Consider the following 26,831-nt stretch of genomic DNA (forward strand, 5'->3'; position numbering starts at 1 on the left):
TGAACGGTTGTGTTTTTACAGTGTAAGGTATGGAACCCTGGGCAGACAGTTGGTCAATGTGAGTTAAGCAATGTGCAGTTATTGAATTCTTGACAGCAGAAGGTGTTACCCCAAAGAAGATTCATCAGATAATGAAAGCAGTTTATGGTGATTGTGTTTATGTGAGTACTGTGTGTCGTTGGGCAATAAGTTTAAAGATGTTGGGGCAAGAACATCTCACCTGCGTGACAAACAAAGAGTTAGACGTCCTGTGACAGCAACCACCGAGTTTCACACGCAAAATGTTGACAGATTGGTTCAGGATGATCGTCGTATCACTCAGAGAGAAATTGCAAGTAGGATCGGCATTTCACAAAAACGTGTGGACCACATTATTGCTTTGCTTGGCTATCTGAAGGTCTGTGCATGATGGGTACCCCAGATGCTGACTCCTGAAATGAAAGCACACTGACTTGAAATTTGCCAGGAACTCCTCTAGCATTATGAGAATGATGGTGACGCCTTTCTCCATTCAATTGTGACAGGAGACGAAACATGGGTACACCATTACACCCCAGAGACGAAATGCCAGTTTATGGAATATCGACACAAAGACTCGCCCCAGAAAAAGAAATTTGAGACGCAGCCCTCAGCTGGAAAAATCATGGCCACAGTGTTCTGGGATGCAGATGGTGTTATGCATGTTGATTTCCTTGATCGTACAACAACAATAAATTCAGAGTGTTACATCACAATGCTGCGAACTCTGAAACAATGGCTAACAAGGGTCCAAAAGGAAAAGGGAAATGTTTTCCTGAGTATGACAATGCCAAACCACACACTTCACATGCCACCACTTCAGAGACTAAATCTCTCCACCGTAAGGCATCCTCCATACAGTCCAGATTCAGCACCGTCTGACTTCCATCTGTTCCTGATGATGAAAAGCAATCTGTGGGGACATCATTATATTTCTGATAAAGGCATTGAGAGAACTGTGACTCTTTGTTTGCGGAAACAGAGTGTCGACTTCTTCCGTGATGGCTTCAGAAAACTTGTTCATCGTTGGCAATTGGCTGGTGATTATGTGGAAAAGTGAATATTGGTAATTAAAGATTGCATTCTAAGGATTATTTCTGCATTTGATTGATTAAAATATCCCCATCCAAACCAATTAATGAAGGTGGAGGCATTACTTTCCATTCAACCCTAATACTTAGGAACTGATGTATATTGCCTCCTTCGACAGCTGGGTCATTAGGCCAAATCACATGAGTTCTTGTCTTATGATCAGCTTAAAACTGAATTAATGGAGTACTTTGGTTCTCTAATCCATGTGGCAGCTGCCTGCAACAAGTTCTTTACTTGTCCCAAAACATATGATGCAACAGACCGATGATTGATGTGCATTTACAGAGCCTTTCTCAGGACTGTCCTTTTCAGTGCACTAATTCTTGGTGTAAACAATTGTATGCCAGTTCTTTAGTGAAAGACATGATACTGGCCCACACATCCATTAAAGGTCTTAGAAATGATTTCCTGAAACTCAACAACCATTTGTTGCCAGCATGCTTTCTAGTCATTCGAGCATCTGAACAAGCACTGAGATCTTTGGTGGCCTTACAGGACTAATTGCAACTGTTTTACATCCATCATCCCCAACACATACGACATCTCCCTCTTACCCTCTTGCGAGGTTCCATGCTTCCTGGAAGATGCACTCTTGTAGTGATTGTTTTGTTATTCACCAATGGTGCAACAGCACTCTTTCTGAAAAGCAAAATGTACATGTGGCAAATAGAGTTCAATGTGGAAGCGTGTACCTCTGCATACAAGATGAATATGGATAGCACATGCCTTGGGAGCATGTACCTGAATTCAGAGGCTGATGAACTGCACCCAAGTCCGGACATGCCACATGTGCAAGCTGTATTCCCTATTTCAGATGGGTTATTGACACTGGAAGTGTCCCTTAACAACATTCCACTCACATTCCAGATCAACACAGGATCACCTACCAGATCATTAATTTACCAGTTTAAAGCCAGCTGGATCACCACCAGTTCTACAATTTGTCAATCAGCTGAAGAGTTACAGTAATGATCTCATTGTCCCTGTATCATCAATAATCACGAATCTTCCATTATGCCTTGCCTATTGGTCATCCATGAAGGGTGCTGCTGCATTTGAATCTTCTGCACCACCCGGACTTGGAAATGCACAATTCTACTTTCTTGGTTTCACCTGGGATAGCTCCTTGATGCAGCACTGAGCACTGGCTGGATAGGACGTCAAGTCTGACAATGCACCAGACATATGCTACCACTCAGACACTGAGTCAGGACCTTTGGTCCTGCACCTTCTAGCACCATGTCAGGTTGCTGATCAATTTTCCCAGACACTCCACCAGCCTTTTTGTTTCAGAGTTGACCCATCTGGTTCTGGATGGGTTGTTCATCCCCTACCACAGCAACTCCACAAGAATGGGCAAGCCCTATGTTAAGGCTATGTGGCTGCCCTCAGCAATCCCAGCCCTCTAATATGAAACCTTTAGCCTGCAATCTTCCCACCCCGAGCCCACATCACCATCGCTATTGGATCCACAATGAGATGTGGACAATCATCTTTTCACAGGGTAATCATCAATGGGTCCCATCACGAATCGCCTGCCTCCTTGGCAGAGCTACAATGGAGGTCCAGCTGCAGGAAAATGTTGGTCTCACAAAAATATTGATCAGCTGCACCCTTGCAGGGCACCAGGTTTCTTCAGTGGTGACTCCACCTCTATCTCTGTCACAGATTTCCCATATCTGATGTTCAAGTTAGACCAAGCACAGCCACAGTAGCAATGTCCTGGGAATCAACTGGTCAGCATGACACCAGCATCCACAACAGTTCATCAGCCGCCTATTTCCATGGACATTGATGGCAAGGACTCAAGAACCTTACTTCCAATAACCAGCCACCGCCTCCTCTGGACTCCGTGATGTTGAGATAGTCCGCTATCTCTCCTGCAGGGAGAGGGATACAGTTTCAGTACAAACAATCCACTAACATAACAGGTCACTGCAGTAAGTGGCCAGAGTGTGGACCTGTCGGTGCTACGGCATCATGAACCAAACGAGAACAGTTCTGGATGGTACCAAGATTAGAGTTTAACAGCCCATTGACAGCAAGGTCATTAGAGATGGATCATAAGCTCAGATGACAAAAGGATGGGGAAGAAAATCGGCTGTGCTATCTTCAAAGGAATCATCCCAGCATTTGAAGAACTAAATTTTAGCCATCAGCAGTACGAATTCAGCTGATGGCTAAATCAATGTTCTTCAAGTTCCTGACAGCTGTAGCACATAACCTCACTCAAATAATTTCCTGGTATTTGCCTGGATGGCTGGACAGTGATTTGAACCATCATCTTCCTGAATACGAATCCAGTGTGTTAACCAATGCACCACCTCACTCACAGTTCAGAGGACAATGGCAACAGCAGCTTGTTGTCATGGGCAACTCTGGCGGCCGCCACTGTGACCAGAGCTGCCTGCTTTGCCAACAGGCAGTGTCCATATAGCCAATAGGATGTCCATGCCCACAAGTAGACAGTGCCATATCCATCTGCCAATGCTGTATTTAGGACTCTTGCATGACCACAGCAAAGCCAGCTGATTCCGATGCATCATCCTGAACACCATCACACTTGAAGCCTCGTCCCATCTGTCCCCAGATTGGTCTGCCGCTGTGGTTGCCCCGGTTGCTGCCCGCAGTGGGGCTGAGCCCTCGCCTATGGTTGATTGGGAGGTCGTTCCAAGGTGTGGCAGGCAGCAAAAGACGTCCCCGGAGGCTGATCAGAAAGCCTCCCCGGTGCGTCTGACAAACAGGTTTCAGGCACTGTCTTTGGCTGAGCCAGATGCAGCTGCCTGCCCTGTTTCAGAGGATGATTCTCAGCCTTCAAGGTCCGGGCAATCACAGAGGGTGGGCTTATTGGTAGTTGGGAGCTCCAATGTTAGGCGCATAATGGGGGCCCTTAGGGATATGGCGGCTAAGGAGGGGAAGAAATCCAGTGTGCACACCATGTGCATTCCGGGTGGAGTCATTCCTGATGTGGAAAGGGTCCTTCTGGATGCCATGAAGAGCACAGGGTGCAGCCAGCTGCAGGTGGTGGCACATGTCGGCACTAATGACGTGTGTCACTTTGGATCTGAGGAAATTCTCTCTGGATTCCAGTGGCTATCTGATTAGGTGAAGGCTGCCGGTCTTGCTTACGAGATGAAGGCAGAGCTCACCATCTGCAGCATCGTTGACAGAACCGACTGCAGACCTTTGGTGCAGAGCCGGGTGGAGGGTCTGAATCAGAGGCTCAGACGGTTTTGCGACCATGTTGGCTGCAGATTCCTTGACTTGCGCCATAGGGTGGTGGGGTTTCGGGTTCCGCTGAATAGGTCAGGAGTTCACTACACTCAGCTGGCGGTTACACAGGTAGCGGAGGCTGTGTGGTGTGGACTGGGCTGTTTTTTAGGTTAGAAGGCCTCGGGAAAGTACGGGGTGGGCTGCAATCTCAAAGGGTGCATGGCAAATACAGGACGTGCTTGGATCAAGGAACAGTCGGAATTGTAGTTGTAAATTGTTGTAGTTGTGCTGGGAAAGTCCCAGAGCTTCAAGCGCTAATAGAAAGCACAGAAGCTGAAATTGTTATAGGTACAGAAAGCTGGCTAAAGCCTGAATTAAGTTCTGCAGAAATTTTTACGAAGTCTCAGATGGTGTTCAGGAAAGATAGATTAGGCAGAATTGGTGGTGGAGTGTTTGTGTCTGTCAGTAGTGGTTTATCTTGTAGTGAAGTCGAAGTAGATACTCCGTGCGAATTGGTATGGGTGGAGGTTATACTTAACAGCCGAACTAAGTTAATAATTGGCTCCTTCTACCGACCCCCAGACTCCGATGATATAGTTGCTGAACATTTTAGAGAAAATTTGAGTCTCGTAACAAATAAATACCCCACTCATACGGTTATAGTTGGTGGAGACTTCAACCTTCCCTCGATAAGTTGGCAAAAATACTTGTTCAAAAGTGGTGGTAGGCAGAAAACATCTTCCGAGATTGTCCTAAATGCTTTCTCTGAAAATTATTTCGAGCAGTTAGTCCACGAACCCACGCGAATTGTAAATGGTTGCGAAAACACACTTGACCTCTTAGCCACAAACAATCCAGAGCTGATAGGGAGCATCGTGACTATTACAGGGAATAGTAATCACAAGGTCATTGTAGCTAGGCTCAATACCATTTCTTCCAAATCCACCAGAAACAAACGCAAAATAATTTTATTTAAAAAAGCGGATAAAGTGTCACTAGAAGCCTTCCTAAGAGACAATCTCCACTCATTCCGAAATGACTATGCAAATTTAGACGAGATGTGGCTCAAATTCAAAGATATAGTAGCAACAGCAATTGAGAGATTCATACCTCATAAATTGGTAAGAGATGGAACTGATCCACCGTGGTACACAAAACAGGTCCGAACGCTGTTGCAGAGGCAACGGAAAAAGCATGCGAAGTTCAGAAGAACGCGAAATCCCGAAGATTGGCTAAAATTTACAGACGCGCGAAATTTGGCACGGACTTCAATGCGAGATGCCTTTAATAGGTTCCACAACGAAACATTGTCTCGAAATTTGGTAGAAAATCCGAAGAAATTCTGGTTGTATGTAAAGTACACAAGCGGCAAGATGCAGTCAATACCTTCACTGCGCAGTGCCGATGGTACTGTTACCAATGACTGTGCCGCTAAAGCGGAGTTATTGAACGCAGTTTTCAGAAATTCCTTCACCAGGGAAGACAAATGGAATATTCCAGAATTTGAAACACGAACAGCTGTTAATGAGTTTCTTAGAAGTAGATACCTTAGGGGTTGCGAAGTAACTCAAATCGCTTCATACGGGCAAGTCTTCAGGTCCAGATTGTATACAGATTAGGTTCCTTTCAGATTACGCTGATACAATAGCCCCCTACTTAGCAATCATATACAACCCCTCGCTCACCGATAGAGCTGTACCTGCAGATTGGAAAATTGCGCAGGTCGCACCAGTGTTTAAGAAGGGTAGTAGGAGTAATCCATCGAACTACAGACCTATATCATTGACATCGGTTTGCAGTAGGGTTTTGGAGCATATACTGTATTCAAACATTATGAGTCACCTCGAAGGGAACGATCTATTGATATGTAATCAGCATGGTTTCAGAAAACATCATTCTTGTGCAATGCAGCTACCTCTTTATTCGCACGAAGTAATGGCCGCTATCGACAGGGATCTCAAGTTGATTCCGTATTTCCAGATTTACGGAAAGCTTTAGACACCGTTCCTCACAAGTGACTTCTAATCAAGCTGCGGGCCTATGGGGTATCATCTCGGTTGTGCAACTGGATTCATAATTTCCTGTCAGGAAGGTCACAGTTCGTAGTAATGGACGGCAAATCATCGAGTAAAACTGAAGTGATATCAGGTGTTCCCCAGGGAAGCGTCCTGGGACTTCTGCTGTTCCTGATCTATATAAATGACCTGGGTGACAATCTGAGCAGTTCTCTTAGGTTGTTCGCAGATGATGCTGTAATTTACCGTCTAGTAATGTCATCCGAAGACCAGTATCAGTTGCAAAGCGATTTAGGAAAGATTGCTATATGGTGTGGCAGGTGGCAGTTGATGCTAAATAACGAAAAGTGCGAGGTGATCCACATGAGTTCCAAAAGAAATCCGTTGGAATTCGATTACTCGATAAATAGTACAATTCTCAAGGCTGCCAATTCAACTAAGTACCTGGGTGTTAAAATTACGAACAACTTCAGTTGGAAAGACCACATAGATAATATTGTGGGGAAGGCGAGTCAAAGGTTGCGTTTCATTGGCAGGACACTTAGAAGATGCAACAAGTCCACTAAAGAGACAGCTTACACTACACTCGTACGTCCTCTGTAGAATATTGCTGCGCGGTGTGGAATCCTTACCAGGTGGGATTGATGGAGGACATCGAAAGGGTGCAAAAAAGGGCAGCTCGTTTTGTATTATCACGTAATAGTGGAGAGAGTGTGGCAGATATGATACGCGAATTGGGATGGAAGTCATTAAAGCAAAGACGTTTTTCGTTGTGGCGAGATCTATTTACGAAATTTCAGTAACCAACTATCTCTTCCGAATGCGAAAATATTTTGTTGAGCCCAACCCACATAGGTAGGAATGATGATCAAAATAAAATAAGAGAAATCAGAGCTCGAACAGAAAGGTTTAGGTGTTCGTTTTTCCCACGCGCTGTTCGGGAGTGGAATAGTAGAGAGATAGTATGATCGTGGTTCGATGAACCCTCTGCCAAGCACTTAAATGTGAATTGCAGAGTAGCCATGTAGATGTAGATGTAGATGTAGAAGCTGTCAGCTGCCAACAACCAGTCATGCTCACTGACCTTGGCCACTCAGGATTCAGGTGTCAGGACTTGGTATCCACCAGTCTTAGACTTACATTGTGATTTCCGCAAATCTGTTCAAGCTGTGATCCAACTGGACACAGAATTTATGCTGTTAAACTCATAGCAATAGTGTTACGAAGAGAGAGAGAAAGAGAGAGAGAGAGAGAGAGAGAGAGAGAGAGAGAGAGAGAGAGAGAGATATGATGACAATGATGATGTTTGATATAGGAACATAAAATGCAACATTTAATTTTTTTTGTTTTTTTAAATGCAACTTGTGCCTGTCCACAGATCAAAGTCATCTGTGTGCTGCCATGTATTAAACCATAATGTAATATTTAGTTCTTTGAGTAAAAATATTTTAAATGTCAATTTAGGGAAAAGGAGTGCCCATAAAAACAAACTGAGAATAAAAAATGGAAATGGAATTTGATGAGTCTCTGTACTTGTAGCGCAAATTACTGAAATACTTTAGAAATAGAGAAATAATATCTTCTGTAACTAAAAAATCATAAAAAAATAATGACTGACCTTCTTTTTCTTCCTGCACTGTGGGTGTCTTCTCTGCCTCCTCCTCTTTGTTGTTTTCTAAGTCCTGAGTGTGAGTAGATGGAACCAAGGTTTCTGCTTTGACAAAATTTATCATATTTCCATGGTTCTGGAAGGCATTCTGCACAGGAACTGCAGTACGTAACTGTACAGGTGAATCCAACTCGTAGTTCTCATGATTATCTGAATCTCTTGGCTCAAAACCAAGGCCCCGGCGTCCACTATTATCTAGACTTGACCTATAGGATGCAGCTGTTGTGACTGCCATTTCTGTTACAGCAGCAGCTACATCTGATGTTACATTCGGATTATTTTCTAAAACAGTGGCACTAGGAACAAATGGTTTCAAAAAAGGCACTTTACTTTTCTGATCTGTTGAGTCAGTTTCAGACAGTGTGTCTGTTGTTGAAGAATGTGTAGTGGTACTAGAACTGTGAATCATTGCTACAGGTGATTTATGAGATTCTATTGTTGGCTTCACCTCTTGTTTCCTTTCAATTGGTACATTTTTCCTGGACAAGATCTCTTTTTTCTCTTCTTCTATATCTGAATCATCTCCATAGCCTGCTATCAAAGCAAAAGATCCTGTTTTCTCAACATTTTCTTTTGTGGAATTATTCTCTGCATCATCAGTTTCCAATTCATCTTTTCTATTAGTTGACTGTTCTGTTTGATTTTCTGTAATTGTTTTATCTTCATTGTCTACATTTGCTTTTGCATTCACATCATCACCAGAAAAATTTTCTGCAGCAGAAATTTCACCTGTTGAACTTTCTGAGACATCTGTTTTGTTTTGTAAACTGGATGGATCTGTACATACACTTGCACCACTTAATTCTGTTTCAACATGAGAAGACAGCTGTTCAGGATTGCCTTCAGCTGGCTCACTCTCCTCTGAATTGACAGATGTAGTGGGTATGCTGTTTAACCTTGGGCTTGCCTTTTGTTCACCTTCAGTTTTTGAAGTTGGTGATTTCTTATGATCTGTCACAGCTCCTTGTGATTCTGTGTCAGTTCCTCCTTCAACTGGTCGGACTCCATCACCTTCAGGGGGAATATCTTCTTTGTGCTGTAAAGCAGCTATACAAGCTGAAATAGACTGAGGGTGTTGCTTGCTCAACTGAGCCTCCTTAGTGGGCAATTTTTGTGGCTTTACCAGTGGCTGTGGACCCAATGTTGTTTGGGGGAAGACTGGGCAATGTACAGCTGAAACACCTGCCTGATGATGCCTCTTCTTTTTTTTCTTCTCTGGCATGCTTTCATCAGATTCATCTTCACTTGGGGGCCCATATGAAGTAATCATTTCAATCTTCCTGCAAAATAAAAACACATTTTTAGAGGAAATTAAAAAACAATTTATCATAATCTTTTCCAATACATGGAATCAACTCAATAAAATTTGCTTACTTCTAAATGTAAATGATGCAGTGAAATATCAATTATTTTTAAAATGTGAAGCACTTATCAAATTTAAAATCACACTCAACTGCTGAATGTTTTACTACAACTCCCACTGTAGGTGGTATGGGTTGCCTTCCTTTAACTATAGTTCAATTCTTTTATCTTGGCGGCGCGGGAGATTGCTGCGTTGCCAGTTGCATGCGACTCACGCGCCAAGAGAAGCAGCACCATAGAATAGCATAGTTCGCAAGCTTACGTTTAGGGCGTAGCACGCAGTTCATGAAGTAAAGCCACCACGGCCGCATTAACCCTTTCGCTGCTACAGAGACGTGCTCCCCGCATTTTGTCACTGCACTGCCCACCTGTGCTGACACATGGTGTTCCGACTGCTTTGACACTCTTGTCATTCGATTTACTGTATAACAATATCTCATTTAATTTAATTACCACATAGGTGTCGTGTGTAATATTGAGAAATATTCTGTCTTGCGCAACTGTAATAAAAGTTTTATTTACACCGGGTGCGTTTGGCTTTATTTTAAAGCACTTCAATCAGTGAAAGGTATGGCACACACACAATGGTACTCATGTTCTCTTTCTTGTTTTTGTTCCACAGTCGCAGTTTTACCAATGGTATTGAAATATATTCCTCTTCTGCAACTGTAATAAGCGACGTATTTAGACCAGACACATTTCTCTCTTTTGAAGCATCTTCAGTGGACAGTATTTTGTCTCCTCCATTGCCAAGTCACCTTTCGTAGTTTTGTGCTGCGATAACACAATATTCAACATTTGTGTCGGCTGATCAGTGTTCTAGCAAATAAATGCTGTTTGTGTGTGCCACACACGAAAATTATATTTGACATAGCTCAGAGCACTTCACTGATAGACGGTATATTCAAGTCCTAATGTTTTTGTAAGTCCACAGCTTTGTTTAATGTATTTTGTCTACTTCCTTTTGGTTGATTGAAGTGCTTTAAAATAAAGCCAAACGTGCCTGGTGTAAATAAAACTTTTGTTACAGTCGCGAAAGACGGAATATTTCTCAATATTACATAAGACCCCTATGTGGTACTTACATGAGGTATTGTTATACAGTAAACTTTATATGAAATTTAGAATCTTGTCCACATTTCATTCTCAACATTGTGGCAACTAAAATCGTCCATACGGAAAGTATACTCTATGGACTTTACCTCTGCAAACTCTTCAAAATTTCGTGCAATGGTTTACTATATTTAATGCTGCATAATAACTGTGTTGAACATCGAAACAAAATTAAGTCATTTATGGGGGGAAGGTATCAGTCAAGAAGATAGGTAAAAATCTAATTTTTGGGCCAAATAGTTTTTGTGAAATCGAATGATAAGTGTGTCAAAGCAGTGGGAACACCATGTGCCTGCACAGGCGAGCAGTGCAGTGATGACAAAATCGCGCACAGCGCAGAATGCGGGGAGCACATGTCTGCAGCAATTTCAAAAAATTGTATTCAAAAGAATAAAATTCGTGAAGTAAGACACTTCAATATTATCTTTAAATAAAGCAAATAATAAGCACCGCACAAGGTTTTAACTCTACACCTTTCGCTTACTAACCCAACGCCTTAACCGTTATGCTACCACAACTCGTCCTACAATGTAACACCACGAGGCATCTAACAGGTCACGCAAAATACTGACAAACACTGTTGGTATGATTATGAATTACTCACACTTCGTCGAAGTACAATAGGAAATAAACAATTACCGCTGTTCTTTATTGCGAAAAAAGCGATTCGTGAGATTGATACAAACACCTTTCCTTGCTATCGCCTGAATTAGGAGTCTTATTGCTTGTTTGGTTTAATTAATTAATAGAATATGAAGCAATTGGTATAAAGAATGCTTTTTCCAAACTTTCTATAAAAGAATATCTGCTATCAAGACATTGCTTTTGTTCTATTACTTTATTTATGACTGAACGTTTCTAAAACTGAAGACACTCGTCTGTGTTCTGCTCTGCAGTCGAGATCTGGCAACGTAGTTCTCTGTTCATTGGCTGACTGTGTTTTGTGATGTCAGATGCGCAGAACGAACCTAAACTCGGCCGCCAACATATATGACGCGCACTTTAGAGAACCTCCACATCTAGTCAATTTTGGAGGAATCTAACACTGAATGAGGTACTTGAATGATGATGGTACTTGGCGTTTCTTATATATATCATGTATTGCCTCGACTGAATATATGCCTGGTAAATATTCTAGGATCAGCTCCCACTTTCTCTTTGGGTTATAAGCACGAGCTGTGATCAACTGCGCAACCAAGCATATGTTAAACACTAATTATCAAATAGAAACACCTATTAATTTATGCTATACATATACAAAATGACTAACACTGAATTGTGGCCTCTGAAAAACTCTGAAAGATCAGAATAACAATCAATCTTATTTAACAACAATTTTGTACCAGTAATAGTAGCAAGTATGAGACAGCACTGACAATACTTGTGTATGTTATAGAAAGCTTGTTAAAACAGGGATGCATTATTTTGGTAGTCAAGATGGTGGGGTTGTCCCAGACCATCATAAAACAATTTACATGGTAAAGCAGTACTGGAGAAGTCAATGAAAAAAACTGACAAAACATCACTAACAGAGAGTAAATTACAATCTTACAAGAACGGACACACTGAGTTTATCCTGGTTATGGTTTTGACCATCTTCAAAGGGAAAATCACATTTCTATGCTAATATTATCTGGAGAAGAGTTTGCTCACAGACTGCTAACTCTGTATGCAATAATTCCACAATCAAACTGGTGTGGTAAGAATGGGCACATTTCTAGTGAGTCACCTAGAGTGCCTTTCCCCCTTGCCATCCTTATTAATTCTTATTAAGGCTTCACAATTTCTTTTGCACAAAGCATTCATTGCAGATGGAGTAGTTACTAAAATTCTATGATGATGAGGAAAAAAATTAATCTTCCAATATTTTTAACAACTATGAAAGCATTTTATTTGATAGTTTACAAGGTTATGAAAAATAAAAATCAAGGTAGACAGGCTAAATTGTGAATAAAACTCTTTACAATAAGAACTTTACTACTTTGTCAATGTGCCCCTTTCCACAGTTATTAACAGCTGTGCTTTTTATATTTATTACAGAAGCAAAGTCTCAGTTTCACAAAAACCATTAAATGAACAAACTTGTAACTCCATTAACATTTTCAATAACACAAACATTTAGAATGACACCTAAATATGCCACAGGAGAATGTTAAGTCAAACAGTTGAGCAAAGTTAATAATTTGTGTACTTGGGTCTCTATATTTTATTGTTATGTGGCCTAGGTCATACGGAATGTTTTGAAAATAATGCCATATACGTAACTAGATGATTTTTTTTTTTTTGCAATTTTTTACATTTTTAATAACGCTATAAATAAAAATATCATTAAGAAAAATACATGGTATTATTTGTAAAGTTACTAAAGATGATGGACTACAACCAGGAATTCATTTCTTTCATTAATAACAGAGTAACTGTCAGATAAATGGAGTCACATTAAGATAGATGGATCAGGTGTTTTTGTAACACATTAATGGTGCAGCAGAGTAGTTATTCCAAGAATAACATAGAATGATATATTCACCACCACTAATTGTTTACAATGAATGCACTCTCAACTTTTAAAGTTACAACTGCAGATATTTTTAATGACAAAGATTTTCAGAATAGAAACCGTGTCATCCATTTTAAAATTATACACTTTGAGTGCATCTAAAGATACTTTTCATTTTCTTATTTACATGGAATTCACACACTTTGACTTTTCTTTTAATGCAGGTTCAGCTGCAAAGCTGATGAGGTACTTACTCTTCATCTGAGTCATCTGGTTTGGATTTTGCATGTTTCTTCTTCTTTCTTTTCTTTAAGTTTTTCTTGTGCTGTTCTATGGAGATAATTTTTTTTGGATTTATAGGCCTTTTTAACACAGCTGGTGCTTCAATAACAGCTGTAAATTTAAAAAAAATCATAATGCCTCTGACAACTTCATAGTAAAAAATGGAGACTAAGCTCAAAAAATGACATTCCTCTTCTATCATACCACCCTGTTGCAGAAAAATAGTCTTTTAAACAACAACTAAAGACCAACAAAACTTTTATGCAAACAAATACACTTTTATTTTACATTTTTCTGATTGAAATTTTGGACCTTACATGACCTCATCAGAGTGATGTTACTGGGACAAAGAACCGCATCTCCTACCTTCCAAACCCCACAGAAGTTCTCCTGTATACCTTGTGGTACTAGAGCTCCTGGAAGAAAGCATACTATGGAGACATGACTCAGCCAGAGCCTGGGGGATTGTTTCCAGAATGAATTTTTACTTTGTAGTGGAGTATGCATGGACATGAAACTTCATGACAGATTAGAACTATGTACTGGAGCAGGACTCAAAAACTGGAACATTTGGCTTTTGCAGTAAAGTGCTTCATCAACTTAGCTATCCTAGCACAACTCACGACCTGCCTAAGCAAAGGGAAAGGTCTCAGATTTGGGTCCTGGTCTGCCACATAGTTTTAATCTGCCAGGAAGTTTCAAATCAATGAACACTCTGCTGCAGAGTAAAAAACTATTTTGGAAGGGTATTACTTTCAATTTTTGTTTCCTATGCAAGGTATGGTCAGTCAGGACAGGGTTATAGCCACTGGCTGAAGCAATATATTTTATTATGTCTAACTCTGCTTTGAAACCATCTTTGGACATGGGAACAGATTGGAGACAGTGTGCCTCTGAGCGGAAAGCTGATTGTTTGTGTGTTACTGGGTGTTGTGAGCACCAGGGTATGCAATAAATAAATAAATAATAAAAAAATATAAAAGGACTTTGGCAGTCATTGCACAACTGAACACTGCCTTCTATCAATATGTGAACCAGCTCACAGAACTGCTACGAAGGCTCCCACAGTTTAATGCAGACTTTGAAACCCAGTGTAAATTGACATTTTTCACAAGGACTAAGCTTTGCCTTTCCAGAGCTTAAAGCAATGTTAAGTAACACATACTGGAATGAGAATGTGCAGGTGTACATTCTCACTGAAGTTGTGCAGCTCACAAGAAACACCCCTCTACACTACAAACCCTCCCTTTGGATGTTATTGTAGATTCATCAGTAGGGTTAGATGTTGGTTTTTAGCGTTGTTCATGGCACTCACTGCAAGAAAAAAATAAATGAGATATATGAAGTGTTAAAATAAGCAAAAATACTAATTTGTGCATACTGAGTTTAATAAAAGGCACAAGATACATGAGAAATGAATTGCTGTGGACTCTCAAGGTGCATGGCACATATTCACACAAACATATTCAGAACTGTTGGACAGAAAACTTTGATCACGTGATTGAGCTGGCAGTAAATGCCGTAAACTTTACAAATTATGACCTGTGAAATTGACAGGAAGAGTGGATGTGATCTAATTGTTAACACATGAGAGACTACAAGGTTCCGAAGGCAGAAGCCAAATGAATTAAGTGATGTAAGTAAAACAGAAAGGGAAGAAACATTTTGAGCCGACAGTCAACTTGTGACAAACATTTGTTATGCAAACTTGCTACAGCATGGGATATGGTATACAGTTAACAATCATGATTTAATTGTAAATTATTATTGTGACTTTAATAACAAGTCATTGATCAGCAGTTATAATTTCATTCACGCATTTACTTTTCAATAATCATGGCAACAATTTCAAATTCAGTGGCTGCTTCTCTGAAGATAAAAGGATCAGATGAAGTGGTTGCACACTGAAATAGTTCAAGCCCTCTATATACCATTACCACCTCTTAGATCGCAATACAGGTTGAACCTTCATGTGTTATCATAGAATCAACCATAAGGTTAGACAGTGATTGGAGGATCATAGAGTGGCATTCAGTTTCCCATCACAATTAGTCATTACTGAGCTAAGACAAAGATTTATGATACTGGTGTTACTAGCATCCATCATCATTGAGTGAAAATGAAACAAAACATGACAACTATTTTGTGGTACAGATGAATTCTTGCAGCTAGCATTGTTCTGAATTTATTCACGAACAAAAATGTGACACCTTATATAGCATCATCTTGCCAAAATATAATTTCTTTCATGTTAATTGACAGCCACTTCACTGAACATTAGGAAAGCATTACACCACACATTCCTGCATTAAATTTTTTGAGGAAACATGGTATGGAAATTTTTGTAGCCCATCTCATCAATTATGAATAGTAGTAATCAAGAGACAACATTAAAATACTAAACAGACTAACCGGGATTAGCAGTAAAGTCATAAATTTTGAATACAATGTATATGAGAATGGATGGACATCAGCAATGTGTAAGGATATATAATATGTGCATGATGCTAGATTACCACTCAGAAACATTTTTTAAAAAGCAAAAAATAAGCTAGCTCTCAGACAAAGTACTTTGACAGAGCATGAGCACACACGCATGTATGCAGCAGGGGTGGGGGATGAGAAGCTGGCGTGATGACAGTGAGATGGGACGAGCTGCATACAGAAGAGGGAGAAGTAAATGACAGACTGGGATTAGTGGATACTGACACCAGTGGGTTACTGGAATTAATACTATATTGCAAGGAGATTTTGTATCTGCATAATTTTGAAAATTGAGTGTTGGTGGTGCGTACACAAATAGAATCAACTGTAAATCAGCCAATGAAGTCAACTGCATTACATGGCAAAACACGCTCTGCAACTGGGTGATCCAGATGGCTGCTGGCCATAGTTTGGTAGTGAGCACCCATTCATTCAAGCAAATAGTTTATTCGGGGTCATATCCACATAGAATGCTGTGCCGTTTTTTACAACAAAGTAGATATACAATGAGGCTACTTTCACAGGTAGCTCTGCCACTGAAGCGATACAAAATGCCTCAGACAAGGCCAGAATAGAAAGTAGTCAGTGGAAGTATGGAACACGTTCTTCACCTGGTTCTTACATGGGAAAGAGGGTTGTTAAGAGGATGTGCAGAGAGGCAGACAATGATATCATATAGGTTGAATGGGTAGTAGAATACCCCTTTGAGAGTGGTGAGAAAGATTTTGGGGATTACATGGCACTAAGAGGGTTGTTGCAGCCCTGTTGGACAATGTGATTTAGTTATTCCAGTTCTGGATGAAAGACGAATGGGGTGCTCCTTTCTGGATGACCAGCAGGTGTGAGAGCAGTGTTTAGTGTGTTTGGAGACGTGGCACAGGATATCTGATTTCGGACAGAGTTTGAAGGGTAGTTCCGGGATGTGAAAGTCTTGTTGATATACTCAGCATACCAGCACAGGAACTGCTTGTACCACTGCAAATGAGGCAACCAACATGAATTAGGGATAAATGGGGAAGGAAATTGGTCATGTTCTATTCAAATTAATCCTCACAGCATTTGAAACTGTCTTCATATAATGTTTGGTAATTTGTTTTTTCTAGAAGCTACATAAATGGAATATGTGCAGCATTTTTTTTTTACCTGGGGTTTGCATGTTAGGAAGAACACCATACTCGGGAAGCATCATTGGCATCTGAGTTTGTTGCATCCAATGCTGATGTTGGAGAAAATAATATTGGTATGCTGCGGGCATCTCCCAACTAACTTCATTTGTTTCAACATTCCAGTAGTAGACATAGCCAGAATTTTCATCATAACATTCCTGCCATGAAGCTGTAAACAAGAATATTTAAATATATACTTATCCTGATACATTACGTAATTCCACCAAATCACAATTTACACACGTGCAAATACCTTACATTACTGGAGCAACACACACAAATTTTTTATCCTATACATGATCATAATAGTATGGCACAACCAGAATTAGAGTTCAGCACAATTTACGGACAGGATATTGGATTTGAATAAGAATATTTCTTGTAAGAAAAAATGAATTTTAATTTAATCAACTGCCTAGTGAAACACCATTAATAATGCTGTATCCTGCATGTGAGTGTGAGTGCACCAAGTGTAGTGTTGCCGTGTGTGCGTACTTAAATCAACCGTCAACGGCATCAGCATGGGCTGGCCACTAAAGGCCGCTTGTAGGAAGCGTACACACGGCACAGACTCCACGGTGCTGTCTACCGGTGACTCACGCCCATATATGCGTGGAACAGTGCCAACTCACTCTTACTATATTCTTTTAGTTTTTACTGCTCACATTAGTTGTTCTGTACATCGCTTATGTTGCACCTTCTGTACGATTACTCTGTGTCTTGTTACGTGTGGAGTCCTGAGAGGCTTCTTTCCATTATTGTTCAGAGGTTTATAAATAAAGCCATGTTTGTGTTACTTGGATTGGTTTCATATATTACTTGGTTATTACACAATTGGTGACAAGTTTGGAACAGTTTCTGTGTGTGCAGTCTTTAAGTGCCATTTTGTCAGGTTTAGTCATTGTGGACACCATGCTATTGGCCCTGATTGAACAGCTTACTTCTGCAGAGACCACTTTGTTGGCCTCCATTAACAGGCAGTGTACTGTTCGACCGGTAAATCCACTGACTTTTCCTCCATATAATGATTCAGACCAGGATTAGTAAGCTTATTAAAAAAGACTCAGACAGCATTTTTTGGTTTTCGATGTGACAGATTCGAATTTGTGCAAAGCCTCATTCCTCTCATGGATTCCACCTAAGGTGTATCAATTACTGTGTCAGCTTGCTCCTTACAAGAACTGGCAGCTCTTACTTTTGATCACATGCAGTTCATTGTTCAACTACCATTGCAAATGAACGCATGTCATAGCGGCACGAGTTGAATCATACTGATCCCACAAGAAACAAAACCAGTCATACATGGCCTCTAGAGCTGAACTTCACGGCCTTAGCCATAAGTATGAGTTTGTTACTGATACCCATAATGACACTATGCAGACACTATGGTGTGTGAAGCTATTATCTTTTAGCTCCAGACAAGGAAGTGTGCCAGAAGGCTTTACTCTGAGAAAATCCCTGTTTGCAGAAGTTTTGCAAATAGCACAATCTTTTGAAGTGGGTGACCGAACTGAAGCCTGGGTCAATGTGCCAATGGTGTCACAAGATGTGCCCATTAGGACAATAGATAGCTTGCACAAGGAAGTGATAGTGGTGGCGGTATACATGCAGGTCCAGCACCGAGCAGACCAAGGCCAGCCCAAGCAACCATGACTGCATGCCAGCGTCGGCATTATATATTTTCATCTTGTCCTTTATGTTTTGTCCAACATGAACATCGGGTGTGCCCTAAGCTCTTGGTTACTCGTAATACTTGGCAGAAGAAATTCCATACTGCCTCAGTGTCTCATTCACAGAAGGTCACTCAGGATATGGACATGGACGTAATCTGTGTGACTCCAGTGCTTGTGACTTCTCCCAAGTTGTTTATCGAGTTCAGTATTTTTTGCCACAGGTCAACACAGGTGCCTTAGAGACATTATTAATTATCAAACATACATAAGTTTAGACTCATCTCCATTGACACCAGTCACATGGAAGCTGACCAGTTATAAAAAAAAGATTGTGCTGTTGGGACAATTTACGGCATCTGCCTCTTGCAACTCAGTGGTTCTTTCTATTACACTTTTGGTGGTTGCTGATGCTGATGTTAAGAACTTGTTTAGGATGGACACATTTCAGGAATTTGGATTTTCTATCACCGATGTAGTTCACCTTGTGTCCGACCAGGTACCAGAATGTCAACTGGAACCTCCACGTGAGGAGTTTTTAGACTTTTTTTCAGAACGTATAGCATGTGCTATGAATTTTTCTGCTCATATTTCTTTGAAATCAATGGCTCAGCCTCATTTTTGCCATGCGCGTCCTATTCCTGTCAGCCTCAAAGATCATAATTGGTCAGACTTAAATCTCTAGGCATGCTGCAGCCTGTTATGGCTAGTGAATGGTCGTCTCCACTGGTTGTAGTTTGGAAGCCACTGGGGAATCTTCGTCTCTGTGGTGACTTCAGTACTACTGTCAATGCACAGTCAGTTGTAGGTATGTAACCTCTACCACGCCAGAAAGAACTGTTGGCAAAAATATTAGCTGGCCAGCACTTTTCTAAAATTGATTTCTCTCAAGCTTATCTGCATGTTCATATGGATGAAGAGTCTTGGCAAGGTCTGGTTTTGAATATTCCTTTTGGTCTCTATCAATATTTTCACATTCCTTTTGGCATGGTTAGTGCCCCTGCTATTTTCTAATGATTTTTAGAGTGACTGATCATGCCTGTCCCAGGATGCATTAATTATCTGGATGATATTGTCGTCACAAGTTCCTCCACAGGCAATCACTTCAAAAATTTGCCCAATTTGTTTCCTGTCCTACAGACCGCTGGCTTACGGTGTAACCTCGTGAAATCTCAGGTTTTTTTTTTTACCTTTTATTGTTTATTTGGTGTTCAAGGTCTTGCAGGATGGGGTTCACCCTCTGCCAGACCACATCTCTGCTGTTATGTCTACACCTCACCCCTCGCCCACAAAGAAACTACATCAGGCCTTCATAGGGAAGATATCCTACTACCATAAATCCCTGCCAGGGGTGGCTACATTGGCCCAACCATTGCACAGTTTACTACGCAAGAATGTACCTTTTTGCCGGATCCCACATTGCGAACGTACTTTTCAAATGCTGAAGGCCAAACTACTCTCAGCCCCTTGTTTAGCTATACATTCTCTTAGGATCAGCACATAGTTTTGGTGACCGACACCTCACAGTACGGCCTCAGCGCTGTTCTAGCGCACCAATATGCAGACGGCTCTGAATGACCTGTTGCTTTTACCTCTAAATCTCTCACTCCATCCCAGCAGCGTTACTCTCAGGTGGTAAAAGAGGCTCTTCTCATAGGCTATGCACTATAGAAATTTCATGTTTTCTGTAAGGTTCCAAAATTCACCTTATTACTGATCATAAACCCTTGCACACCACCTACAATGCTGGCTGCTGTTCTTGTCTTGCTACAATCATGAAATCCATTTTTGACCTACGTCTATAAACATGCTGATGTGGACACCGTCACACCTTCCTGTGAGTCTTGATCTCGACTTTGATAGTGAAGAACTGCTTTGCTTACATCTTGGTGCTGAAATGCAGGCTGCAGTTGAGGGTTTCTCAATTACAAGTTTGCACATAGTAGCTGCTGTTGCCACCAACCCAGTTCTCCGCCAGGTGGTTTGGCTTGTTCAACATGGCTTGCTAGATAAAACACTGGGATGAGCTTTGGACCACCCACAAAACTATTTTTCCTTACGGTATCACCTCTCTGTCTTTGATGGTGTTTTGCTGTTGTCTACGGAAGAGCACACTCCCAGTGTAGTCAATCCAGCCATGTTACAGCACGAGGTTCTACGCCTTCTCCACCAGGGTCATTGGGGAATTCTGTGCACTAAAACGTTGGCTAGGAGACATGTTTTTTGGCCAGGGACTGATGGCGAAATTGTCTGTTTTGTCATGGTTTGTAAGCACTGTGCCCAACAACAGGCATCTCCCAGGGCGTCCCTGTCCCCTGGCCTGCTCCACACTAGCCAGGGGAACGCATTTGTGTTGATGTTCTGGGTCCCTTCTTGAATTCCTATTGGCTCTTGGTTGTGGATGCATTTTCTCGGTTTCCTTACATTCTCCAGTGTGCGTTGATGTCGGCAGATGTCTTAGTTTAAGTTAACAGGCCTCAATTCATTTCTCATACCTTTCAACTGTTTTCTTTTTGCCCCCTCACAGCATTTGTCATGTTACAGCTCTGCCATTTACCCCCTCAATCAAGCGGCAAGGCAGAATAACTATTGCATACATTCAGGTCCCAAATGAAAAAGTTGGTTGTGGATTCATCACTGGATGATGCCCTTCTCTGTTTTCTGAGCACCTATCACTTCATGCCTATGTGGGAGCAGAGCCGGCTGAGTTGCTTCACAGCTGGAAACCATGCATGCTCCTCCACCTTCTGCAGCCTGCACCGCACCTGCTGAGGTTAGATCCATCTGGCCAATCTGCACTGGGATCGCCGATGTGGGCACGAGGGTTTGGTCACTGGCCCAAGTGGATCCCGGCCACTGTTGTGTGCTGCCATGGATGCCATTTTTGTGATGTCCGTATAGCCAATGGGCTAGTGTCACAACACTTTGATCAGCTGTGCCCCATTCGCTGCTGGAAGCTACCAGTTCACAGATGTAGTTCCCATTGCCGGAGCTCGGCCCGCTGCCCTCTGTCTCAAGCCTGTCGACACTTGCTGTTGAAGTGGCTTTGCTCCATTGGTCGCTTCCTCCACGTGCGACGCCCTGGGTTTCCAGCTTCCCAGTGCTGGGTGCCGGTCTGTCTCCAGCCTCAAATCCATTGCAGCAGCTTGCCGACCCCCTCATCATCATCGCCTCAGCCATAATTGCTAATGGGTCCAACACCATCTCCTCCACACTGGGACCTGTCTGCTGAGGATGACACAGAGATGGCGATAGCACTGCCTTCCCTGGTGCTGTCATCGGGTGCCAAGCAGGCCCACTGCCCTCTAGCGTGCCCGTGTCTCCCCATGTTCGGCCCAATGTTCCGGTGCCTTCCCAGTACATCATCCTGCAGTTCTTGCAATGAGCTATAGAGCTATTTGATTTAATCTTCATCATAATAATCATGCTGAAAGGGAAACAAAGAATCCACTGCCATTCCAATCTTCCACATGTGCATAAAGAAAAGCAGTGTCTTCAATTTCTGTGTTGTGTGTGAATGTCTTGATAGGTAGTATTGGGTCAATCCAAACGAAGTTGTCCAATAAAAATTAAGTTGGTTGCTTGACCATTTTAAATATTTTAATTTTTTTATGTGTGATTATATGTAATTGAGAAGTAAAAAACAGTTTTTTAAAAAATTTTACCTTTCACCTTTACTGAATGGCGGCCATTTCCGCTTGTAAGTGTGCGACGATGTTTCAGTTTAGAGACATTAGCAAAAATATGAATATCTCTGCACTGGGATAAGTTACGACATTGCAATTGACATGGTTGTTTTTAGAAAAGTGTCCTCTACAACACATAATACCCCAAATTCAAAAATTACCACTCAAATTGACCTCCGAAGTTTGGTATCCAAATTTTCAAAAATCCACTTTTTAGGTCAAAAATAACAAACAAGGAGTGATTTATGAGATTCTATTTTTTTCCTATTAGCCTCATACAAAGCAAGAACACTTACAACTGTTTCCTTTATTTTTAGGGATTTTTGAAATTTGAAAATTTTCATTTTTTGTAAAGTTTTCAAATTAGTTATCTCAGGTGGGACTGAATATAAAAATATGATTTTTACACATTTTGTACATCTATATGACAGCAATGTACTGTAAAAATTTCAACATTGACATCTGACTGTGAACAAAGATAAGAATTTTTGAAAATGAGGAAATAATTCGCATTACTCTACAACTGATCTTATGGCTGTTGCCTATTTAAATGGTTTATTGTTTCATAGTAATAAAATTTAATTGTGAGATATATTTAGTTAACACTATCACCCAATGTTCATTTAGTTTATTTATTTTTAATAATGCGATATTAAACAATAGCAGCTTTCACTTTTGTCCTATGGTAATAAAAATGCCCAGTTACGTTTAGGTTTATTTTCAATAAAGAAGTACATTATTGCTGGGTGTGGCACTGTTGTAGCCAATCCGTTCTGAAACTTCTGTTAGTTACCAAAATGAAAATTTTCAAATTTCAAAATTTAATAAAAAATTAGGAAACATTTGTAAGTGTTCTTGCTCTATATGAGGCTAGTAGTGTACAATATCTAACTATAGGAAAAAATAGACACTCATAAATCACTCCTTGTTTATTGTTTAAGGCCTAAACATGGATTTTTGAAAATTTGAATACCAAACTCTGGAGGTCATTTTGACTGGTTATTTTTGAATTTAGGGTATTTTGTGTAATAGACAATGTTGTAGAGAACACTTTTCTAAAAACAATCATGTCAATTGCAATGTTGGAACTTAATCCAGTGCAGAGACATTCAAAATTTTGCTAATGTCTCCAGACTGAGAAATCGTCTCGCACCTACAAATAAAAATGGCCGCCATCCAGTAAAGGTGCAAGATAAATTATTTTAAAAAACTGTTTTGAACTTCTCAAATATAGGGCAATGACATTATACAAAAATTAAAATATTTAAAAATGGTCAAGCAACCATCAGTGGACTACATCATATGGATTGACCCATTGTATCCCAGTCTCTCTGATTAACATCTGCGTATATTGGGATAATATCCGGCAACACCTTAATAAAATATTCTGAGATGCCATTCATCTGTGGATGGTATGCAGTTATCACTGTGTGGATGAAGCTGCATCGTAAAATTACTTCTGACACCAGTCTTGACTGAAACACCTTTTGATAATCAGAGGTCATTGCACATGGTGCTCCATGCTTCAAAAATTATGTCTTTTACAAGAAACCTTCCAGTGTCTGCAGCATACTGCTGATATGGTTGTGAGTGAGTTGGTCAGTGCGCACTTCTAGCCATTTATTTCTATTTGTTGACTTGGAGAAACCTTCCAAGGAGGTAAAGTCTAATCTGGTGAACTGGAGCAACTACAGCAGTAAGTGGTAAAAGGCTTCCCAGGGGTAACTGAGGCACATTGTTTCATGGCGGGGATACTGTACAACAACGGCTTACATCAGTCTGTTCCAATGGGCACCCCACCCCTCAGCTTGTCTGCAGGCAGCCTCAACTAGTATAAGCTAACCCCCCACCCCCACCCTCCCCCTCCCTACCCAGGTAGCCCTACTGAATGTGTTCTGCCCATACCACAAGCAACTTTGCCATACCTACCTGAAGGCTCTCAGCCAGGGCAGTACAGTCATGCTGGCTACAGCCCGGCTGCCCTATTGCATACACATCAATTGTTCGTCCATTCAAGATCAGAAACGAGCTTCGTATAGTTGCTTTAAACTCGCCAGACAATCTTCTGACATCATCTCTGAACTCTCCATCTCTGTGTGCCCATAGATGCACCTCATGAGTCTCCACCACTGTCCACTTGTCATCTGAGTGTGTTGTTGGGCACAAGTGGACTCACCTCACTCAAAAAGGAGAGCCAGGTCACGAGTTCACAAGCCTAACAGTGCACTTGTGGCATTCCCCTATATACACAACTGTTCTGAAACAATTACATTTCATTTATTTTACACAATCATGATTTCAGCTTTACAGCAATTTTCAAATGCAAGGTGTAATGTCACAAAATTTCCAACCTGCCTAAAGCACAGAAGCAATTTAAATACCAATATAACCACTGACTGGTTAACAGTGAATGTTGTCCTGTTTGTAAATATATTTATATAGATAAAACTTTTTCAAATACAGCTGTAACTTTATTTTAATTTTTAATATCTGTTCAGAAAATGTCTAACAATTACATCACTCTCTCTCTCTCTCTCTCTCTCTCTCTCTCTCAAGCCATTACTGAGTCTGCAACAACAGTAACAGAAAACATGGCATGAGGATGAAGCGCAATTGCTAAATGGTGATTAATTGTTAGATAAATTAGAGAAATGAGTGATAAACTACACAACTCACTATTATCCCATGAAAGCTACTTGCCATGATCAAATGAATACATAAATAGTGTGCTTTTTGTCACAGGGATATAACAATGATGTCGCCTGTGCCCAGTTTTCATTTGACACAGCACGTTTCCTTGTGGTGGAGTGGGAATAAACAAGAATACAATCACTTTGTTTGCACTGGACGAAATTTGTACATTTTTTTGCCTGAAGTGTGGATTTTAGGTTGAAACTTGTTCCAGATATCACTCCTCCTCTACTGGAACACATTTCAAATTGTATACTTCACAACAACTAATTTTCGTCATAAACCCTCCACAGCCTCATAACATATAGCTTCGTTAAAGCCCATTTGATCCTGATAATTAGTCATTTCATTTTATCACTGCTTCTTTACAGCAATAAGATCATATACCCATGTCCTGTACCAACAGTAAGTCACAACTAGCCTCATACACCCCTGCAAGCTTCAGTAAGAGAGAACGCGTCTACTAGTATGAAGCGACCATCACAGCACACTTCTCAGACTCGTCATACTCACGGAACTACAGAAGGAATGAAGGAAGCCCATTAGCGCTGATGTAACAGCGGTACCTTGAGTTGTGAAGTATCCAACCCGAACATGAGATTCGTACTCGCTTCATTTTCTTATCTCTATTGGCCACCCCTGGCTTCCGGTTCCAGTGAGGGCCTACGCAAATCCCACACGAGCTGATGTTTGAGCAGCATGAAAATATTAGAGTATGGTCGCCTGTAAATAAGCAAGGACAACAAGCAACCACTTCTGTCCCATAGGATCATAATTCCTTACATAAGGTGTTCCGTCTATTTACTTGGATTCTCACTGACCACTTTTTTTGTCTTGCACATCATCTAGTAGTGCTCGTTCTTCGCTCTGTTTGGCTGTAACGTTCGGCAGTGCAACAATGACTGGAATATAACCAGCACTATAATATTCCTCCAACTGATTCCAATGCAGTTGGTATTCTTGTGTTTGCATTCATTCTTGTATACTAATGTATTCTTGTATTTCCAAAGCTCCAGTGTCTGTATTGCCACTTGTCCTGAAGGATTCTTCAGCTTGTCAGCCAACAAAAGAATGGTGGCCAGTCACAAAACTACATGGTCTGTCATATAAATAGGCTAAGAAGTTACTGACAATCTGAGAAACTGCAACTCAATTTTTTTCAGTTGTAGACTAACTCTTCTTGAGCTCAAAGAGTAGCACAGGTTTAACTGAAGCCTCAGATACAAGCTGTTGGCTTTTGCCAATGATCTCATTAAAATGCCAGACATAAATGGGTCATCGAAATGTAATACATGTAACATCCGCACAACAAGAATTAAAGTTATTCTCATGACATAACATTGGTTGGCTTCACCAGCTCACAACTGAGCTGTCACCTTGCAAACATGTGCTTCATGCACATATTAGAATCTGAGTTTCATCTGGCCATTACTTGAAAATTCTAGAGAAACATCATTAAGAAAGAACACAATCAGCATACCACAGATCGGGAGAGCAAAATCCTTTGCAACAATGGTGGAGGCACTTCCAAGCTCTGTTGAATTATATCTATAAGACAGGTGCCCTTTCATAGGTTATGTTGCCTGCAGCTTTAAAACATCCCAGCAGTACTGTGATAAACAATACTATGTTGGATTCTGTGCTGTCCTGCATTATGAACTATACAATAACCAAAATTATTGATGAAATGTAATTTTTTCCTTTACTGTAAAGTTTTGTTAATCAAAATAAACGAACACAGCAATGACAATAATTTAGTACAACAAGCACACCACGTTGTGCAACAGAAATGGTCATAACAGTCAGGACTGCCATGATGTGCACCAGGCCACAAACAGCAGGTGCATTGCTGATGCAAGCTCAACATGAAAGA

The sequence above is a fragment of the Schistocerca americana genome, chromosome X (genome assembly GCF_021461395.2).
Source record: "Schistocerca americana isolate TAMUIC-IGC-003095 chromosome X, iqSchAmer2.1, whole genome shotgun sequence".
In the NCBI taxonomy this organism is placed as follows: Eukaryota; Metazoa; Arthropoda; class Insecta; order Orthoptera; family Acrididae; genus Schistocerca; species Schistocerca americana.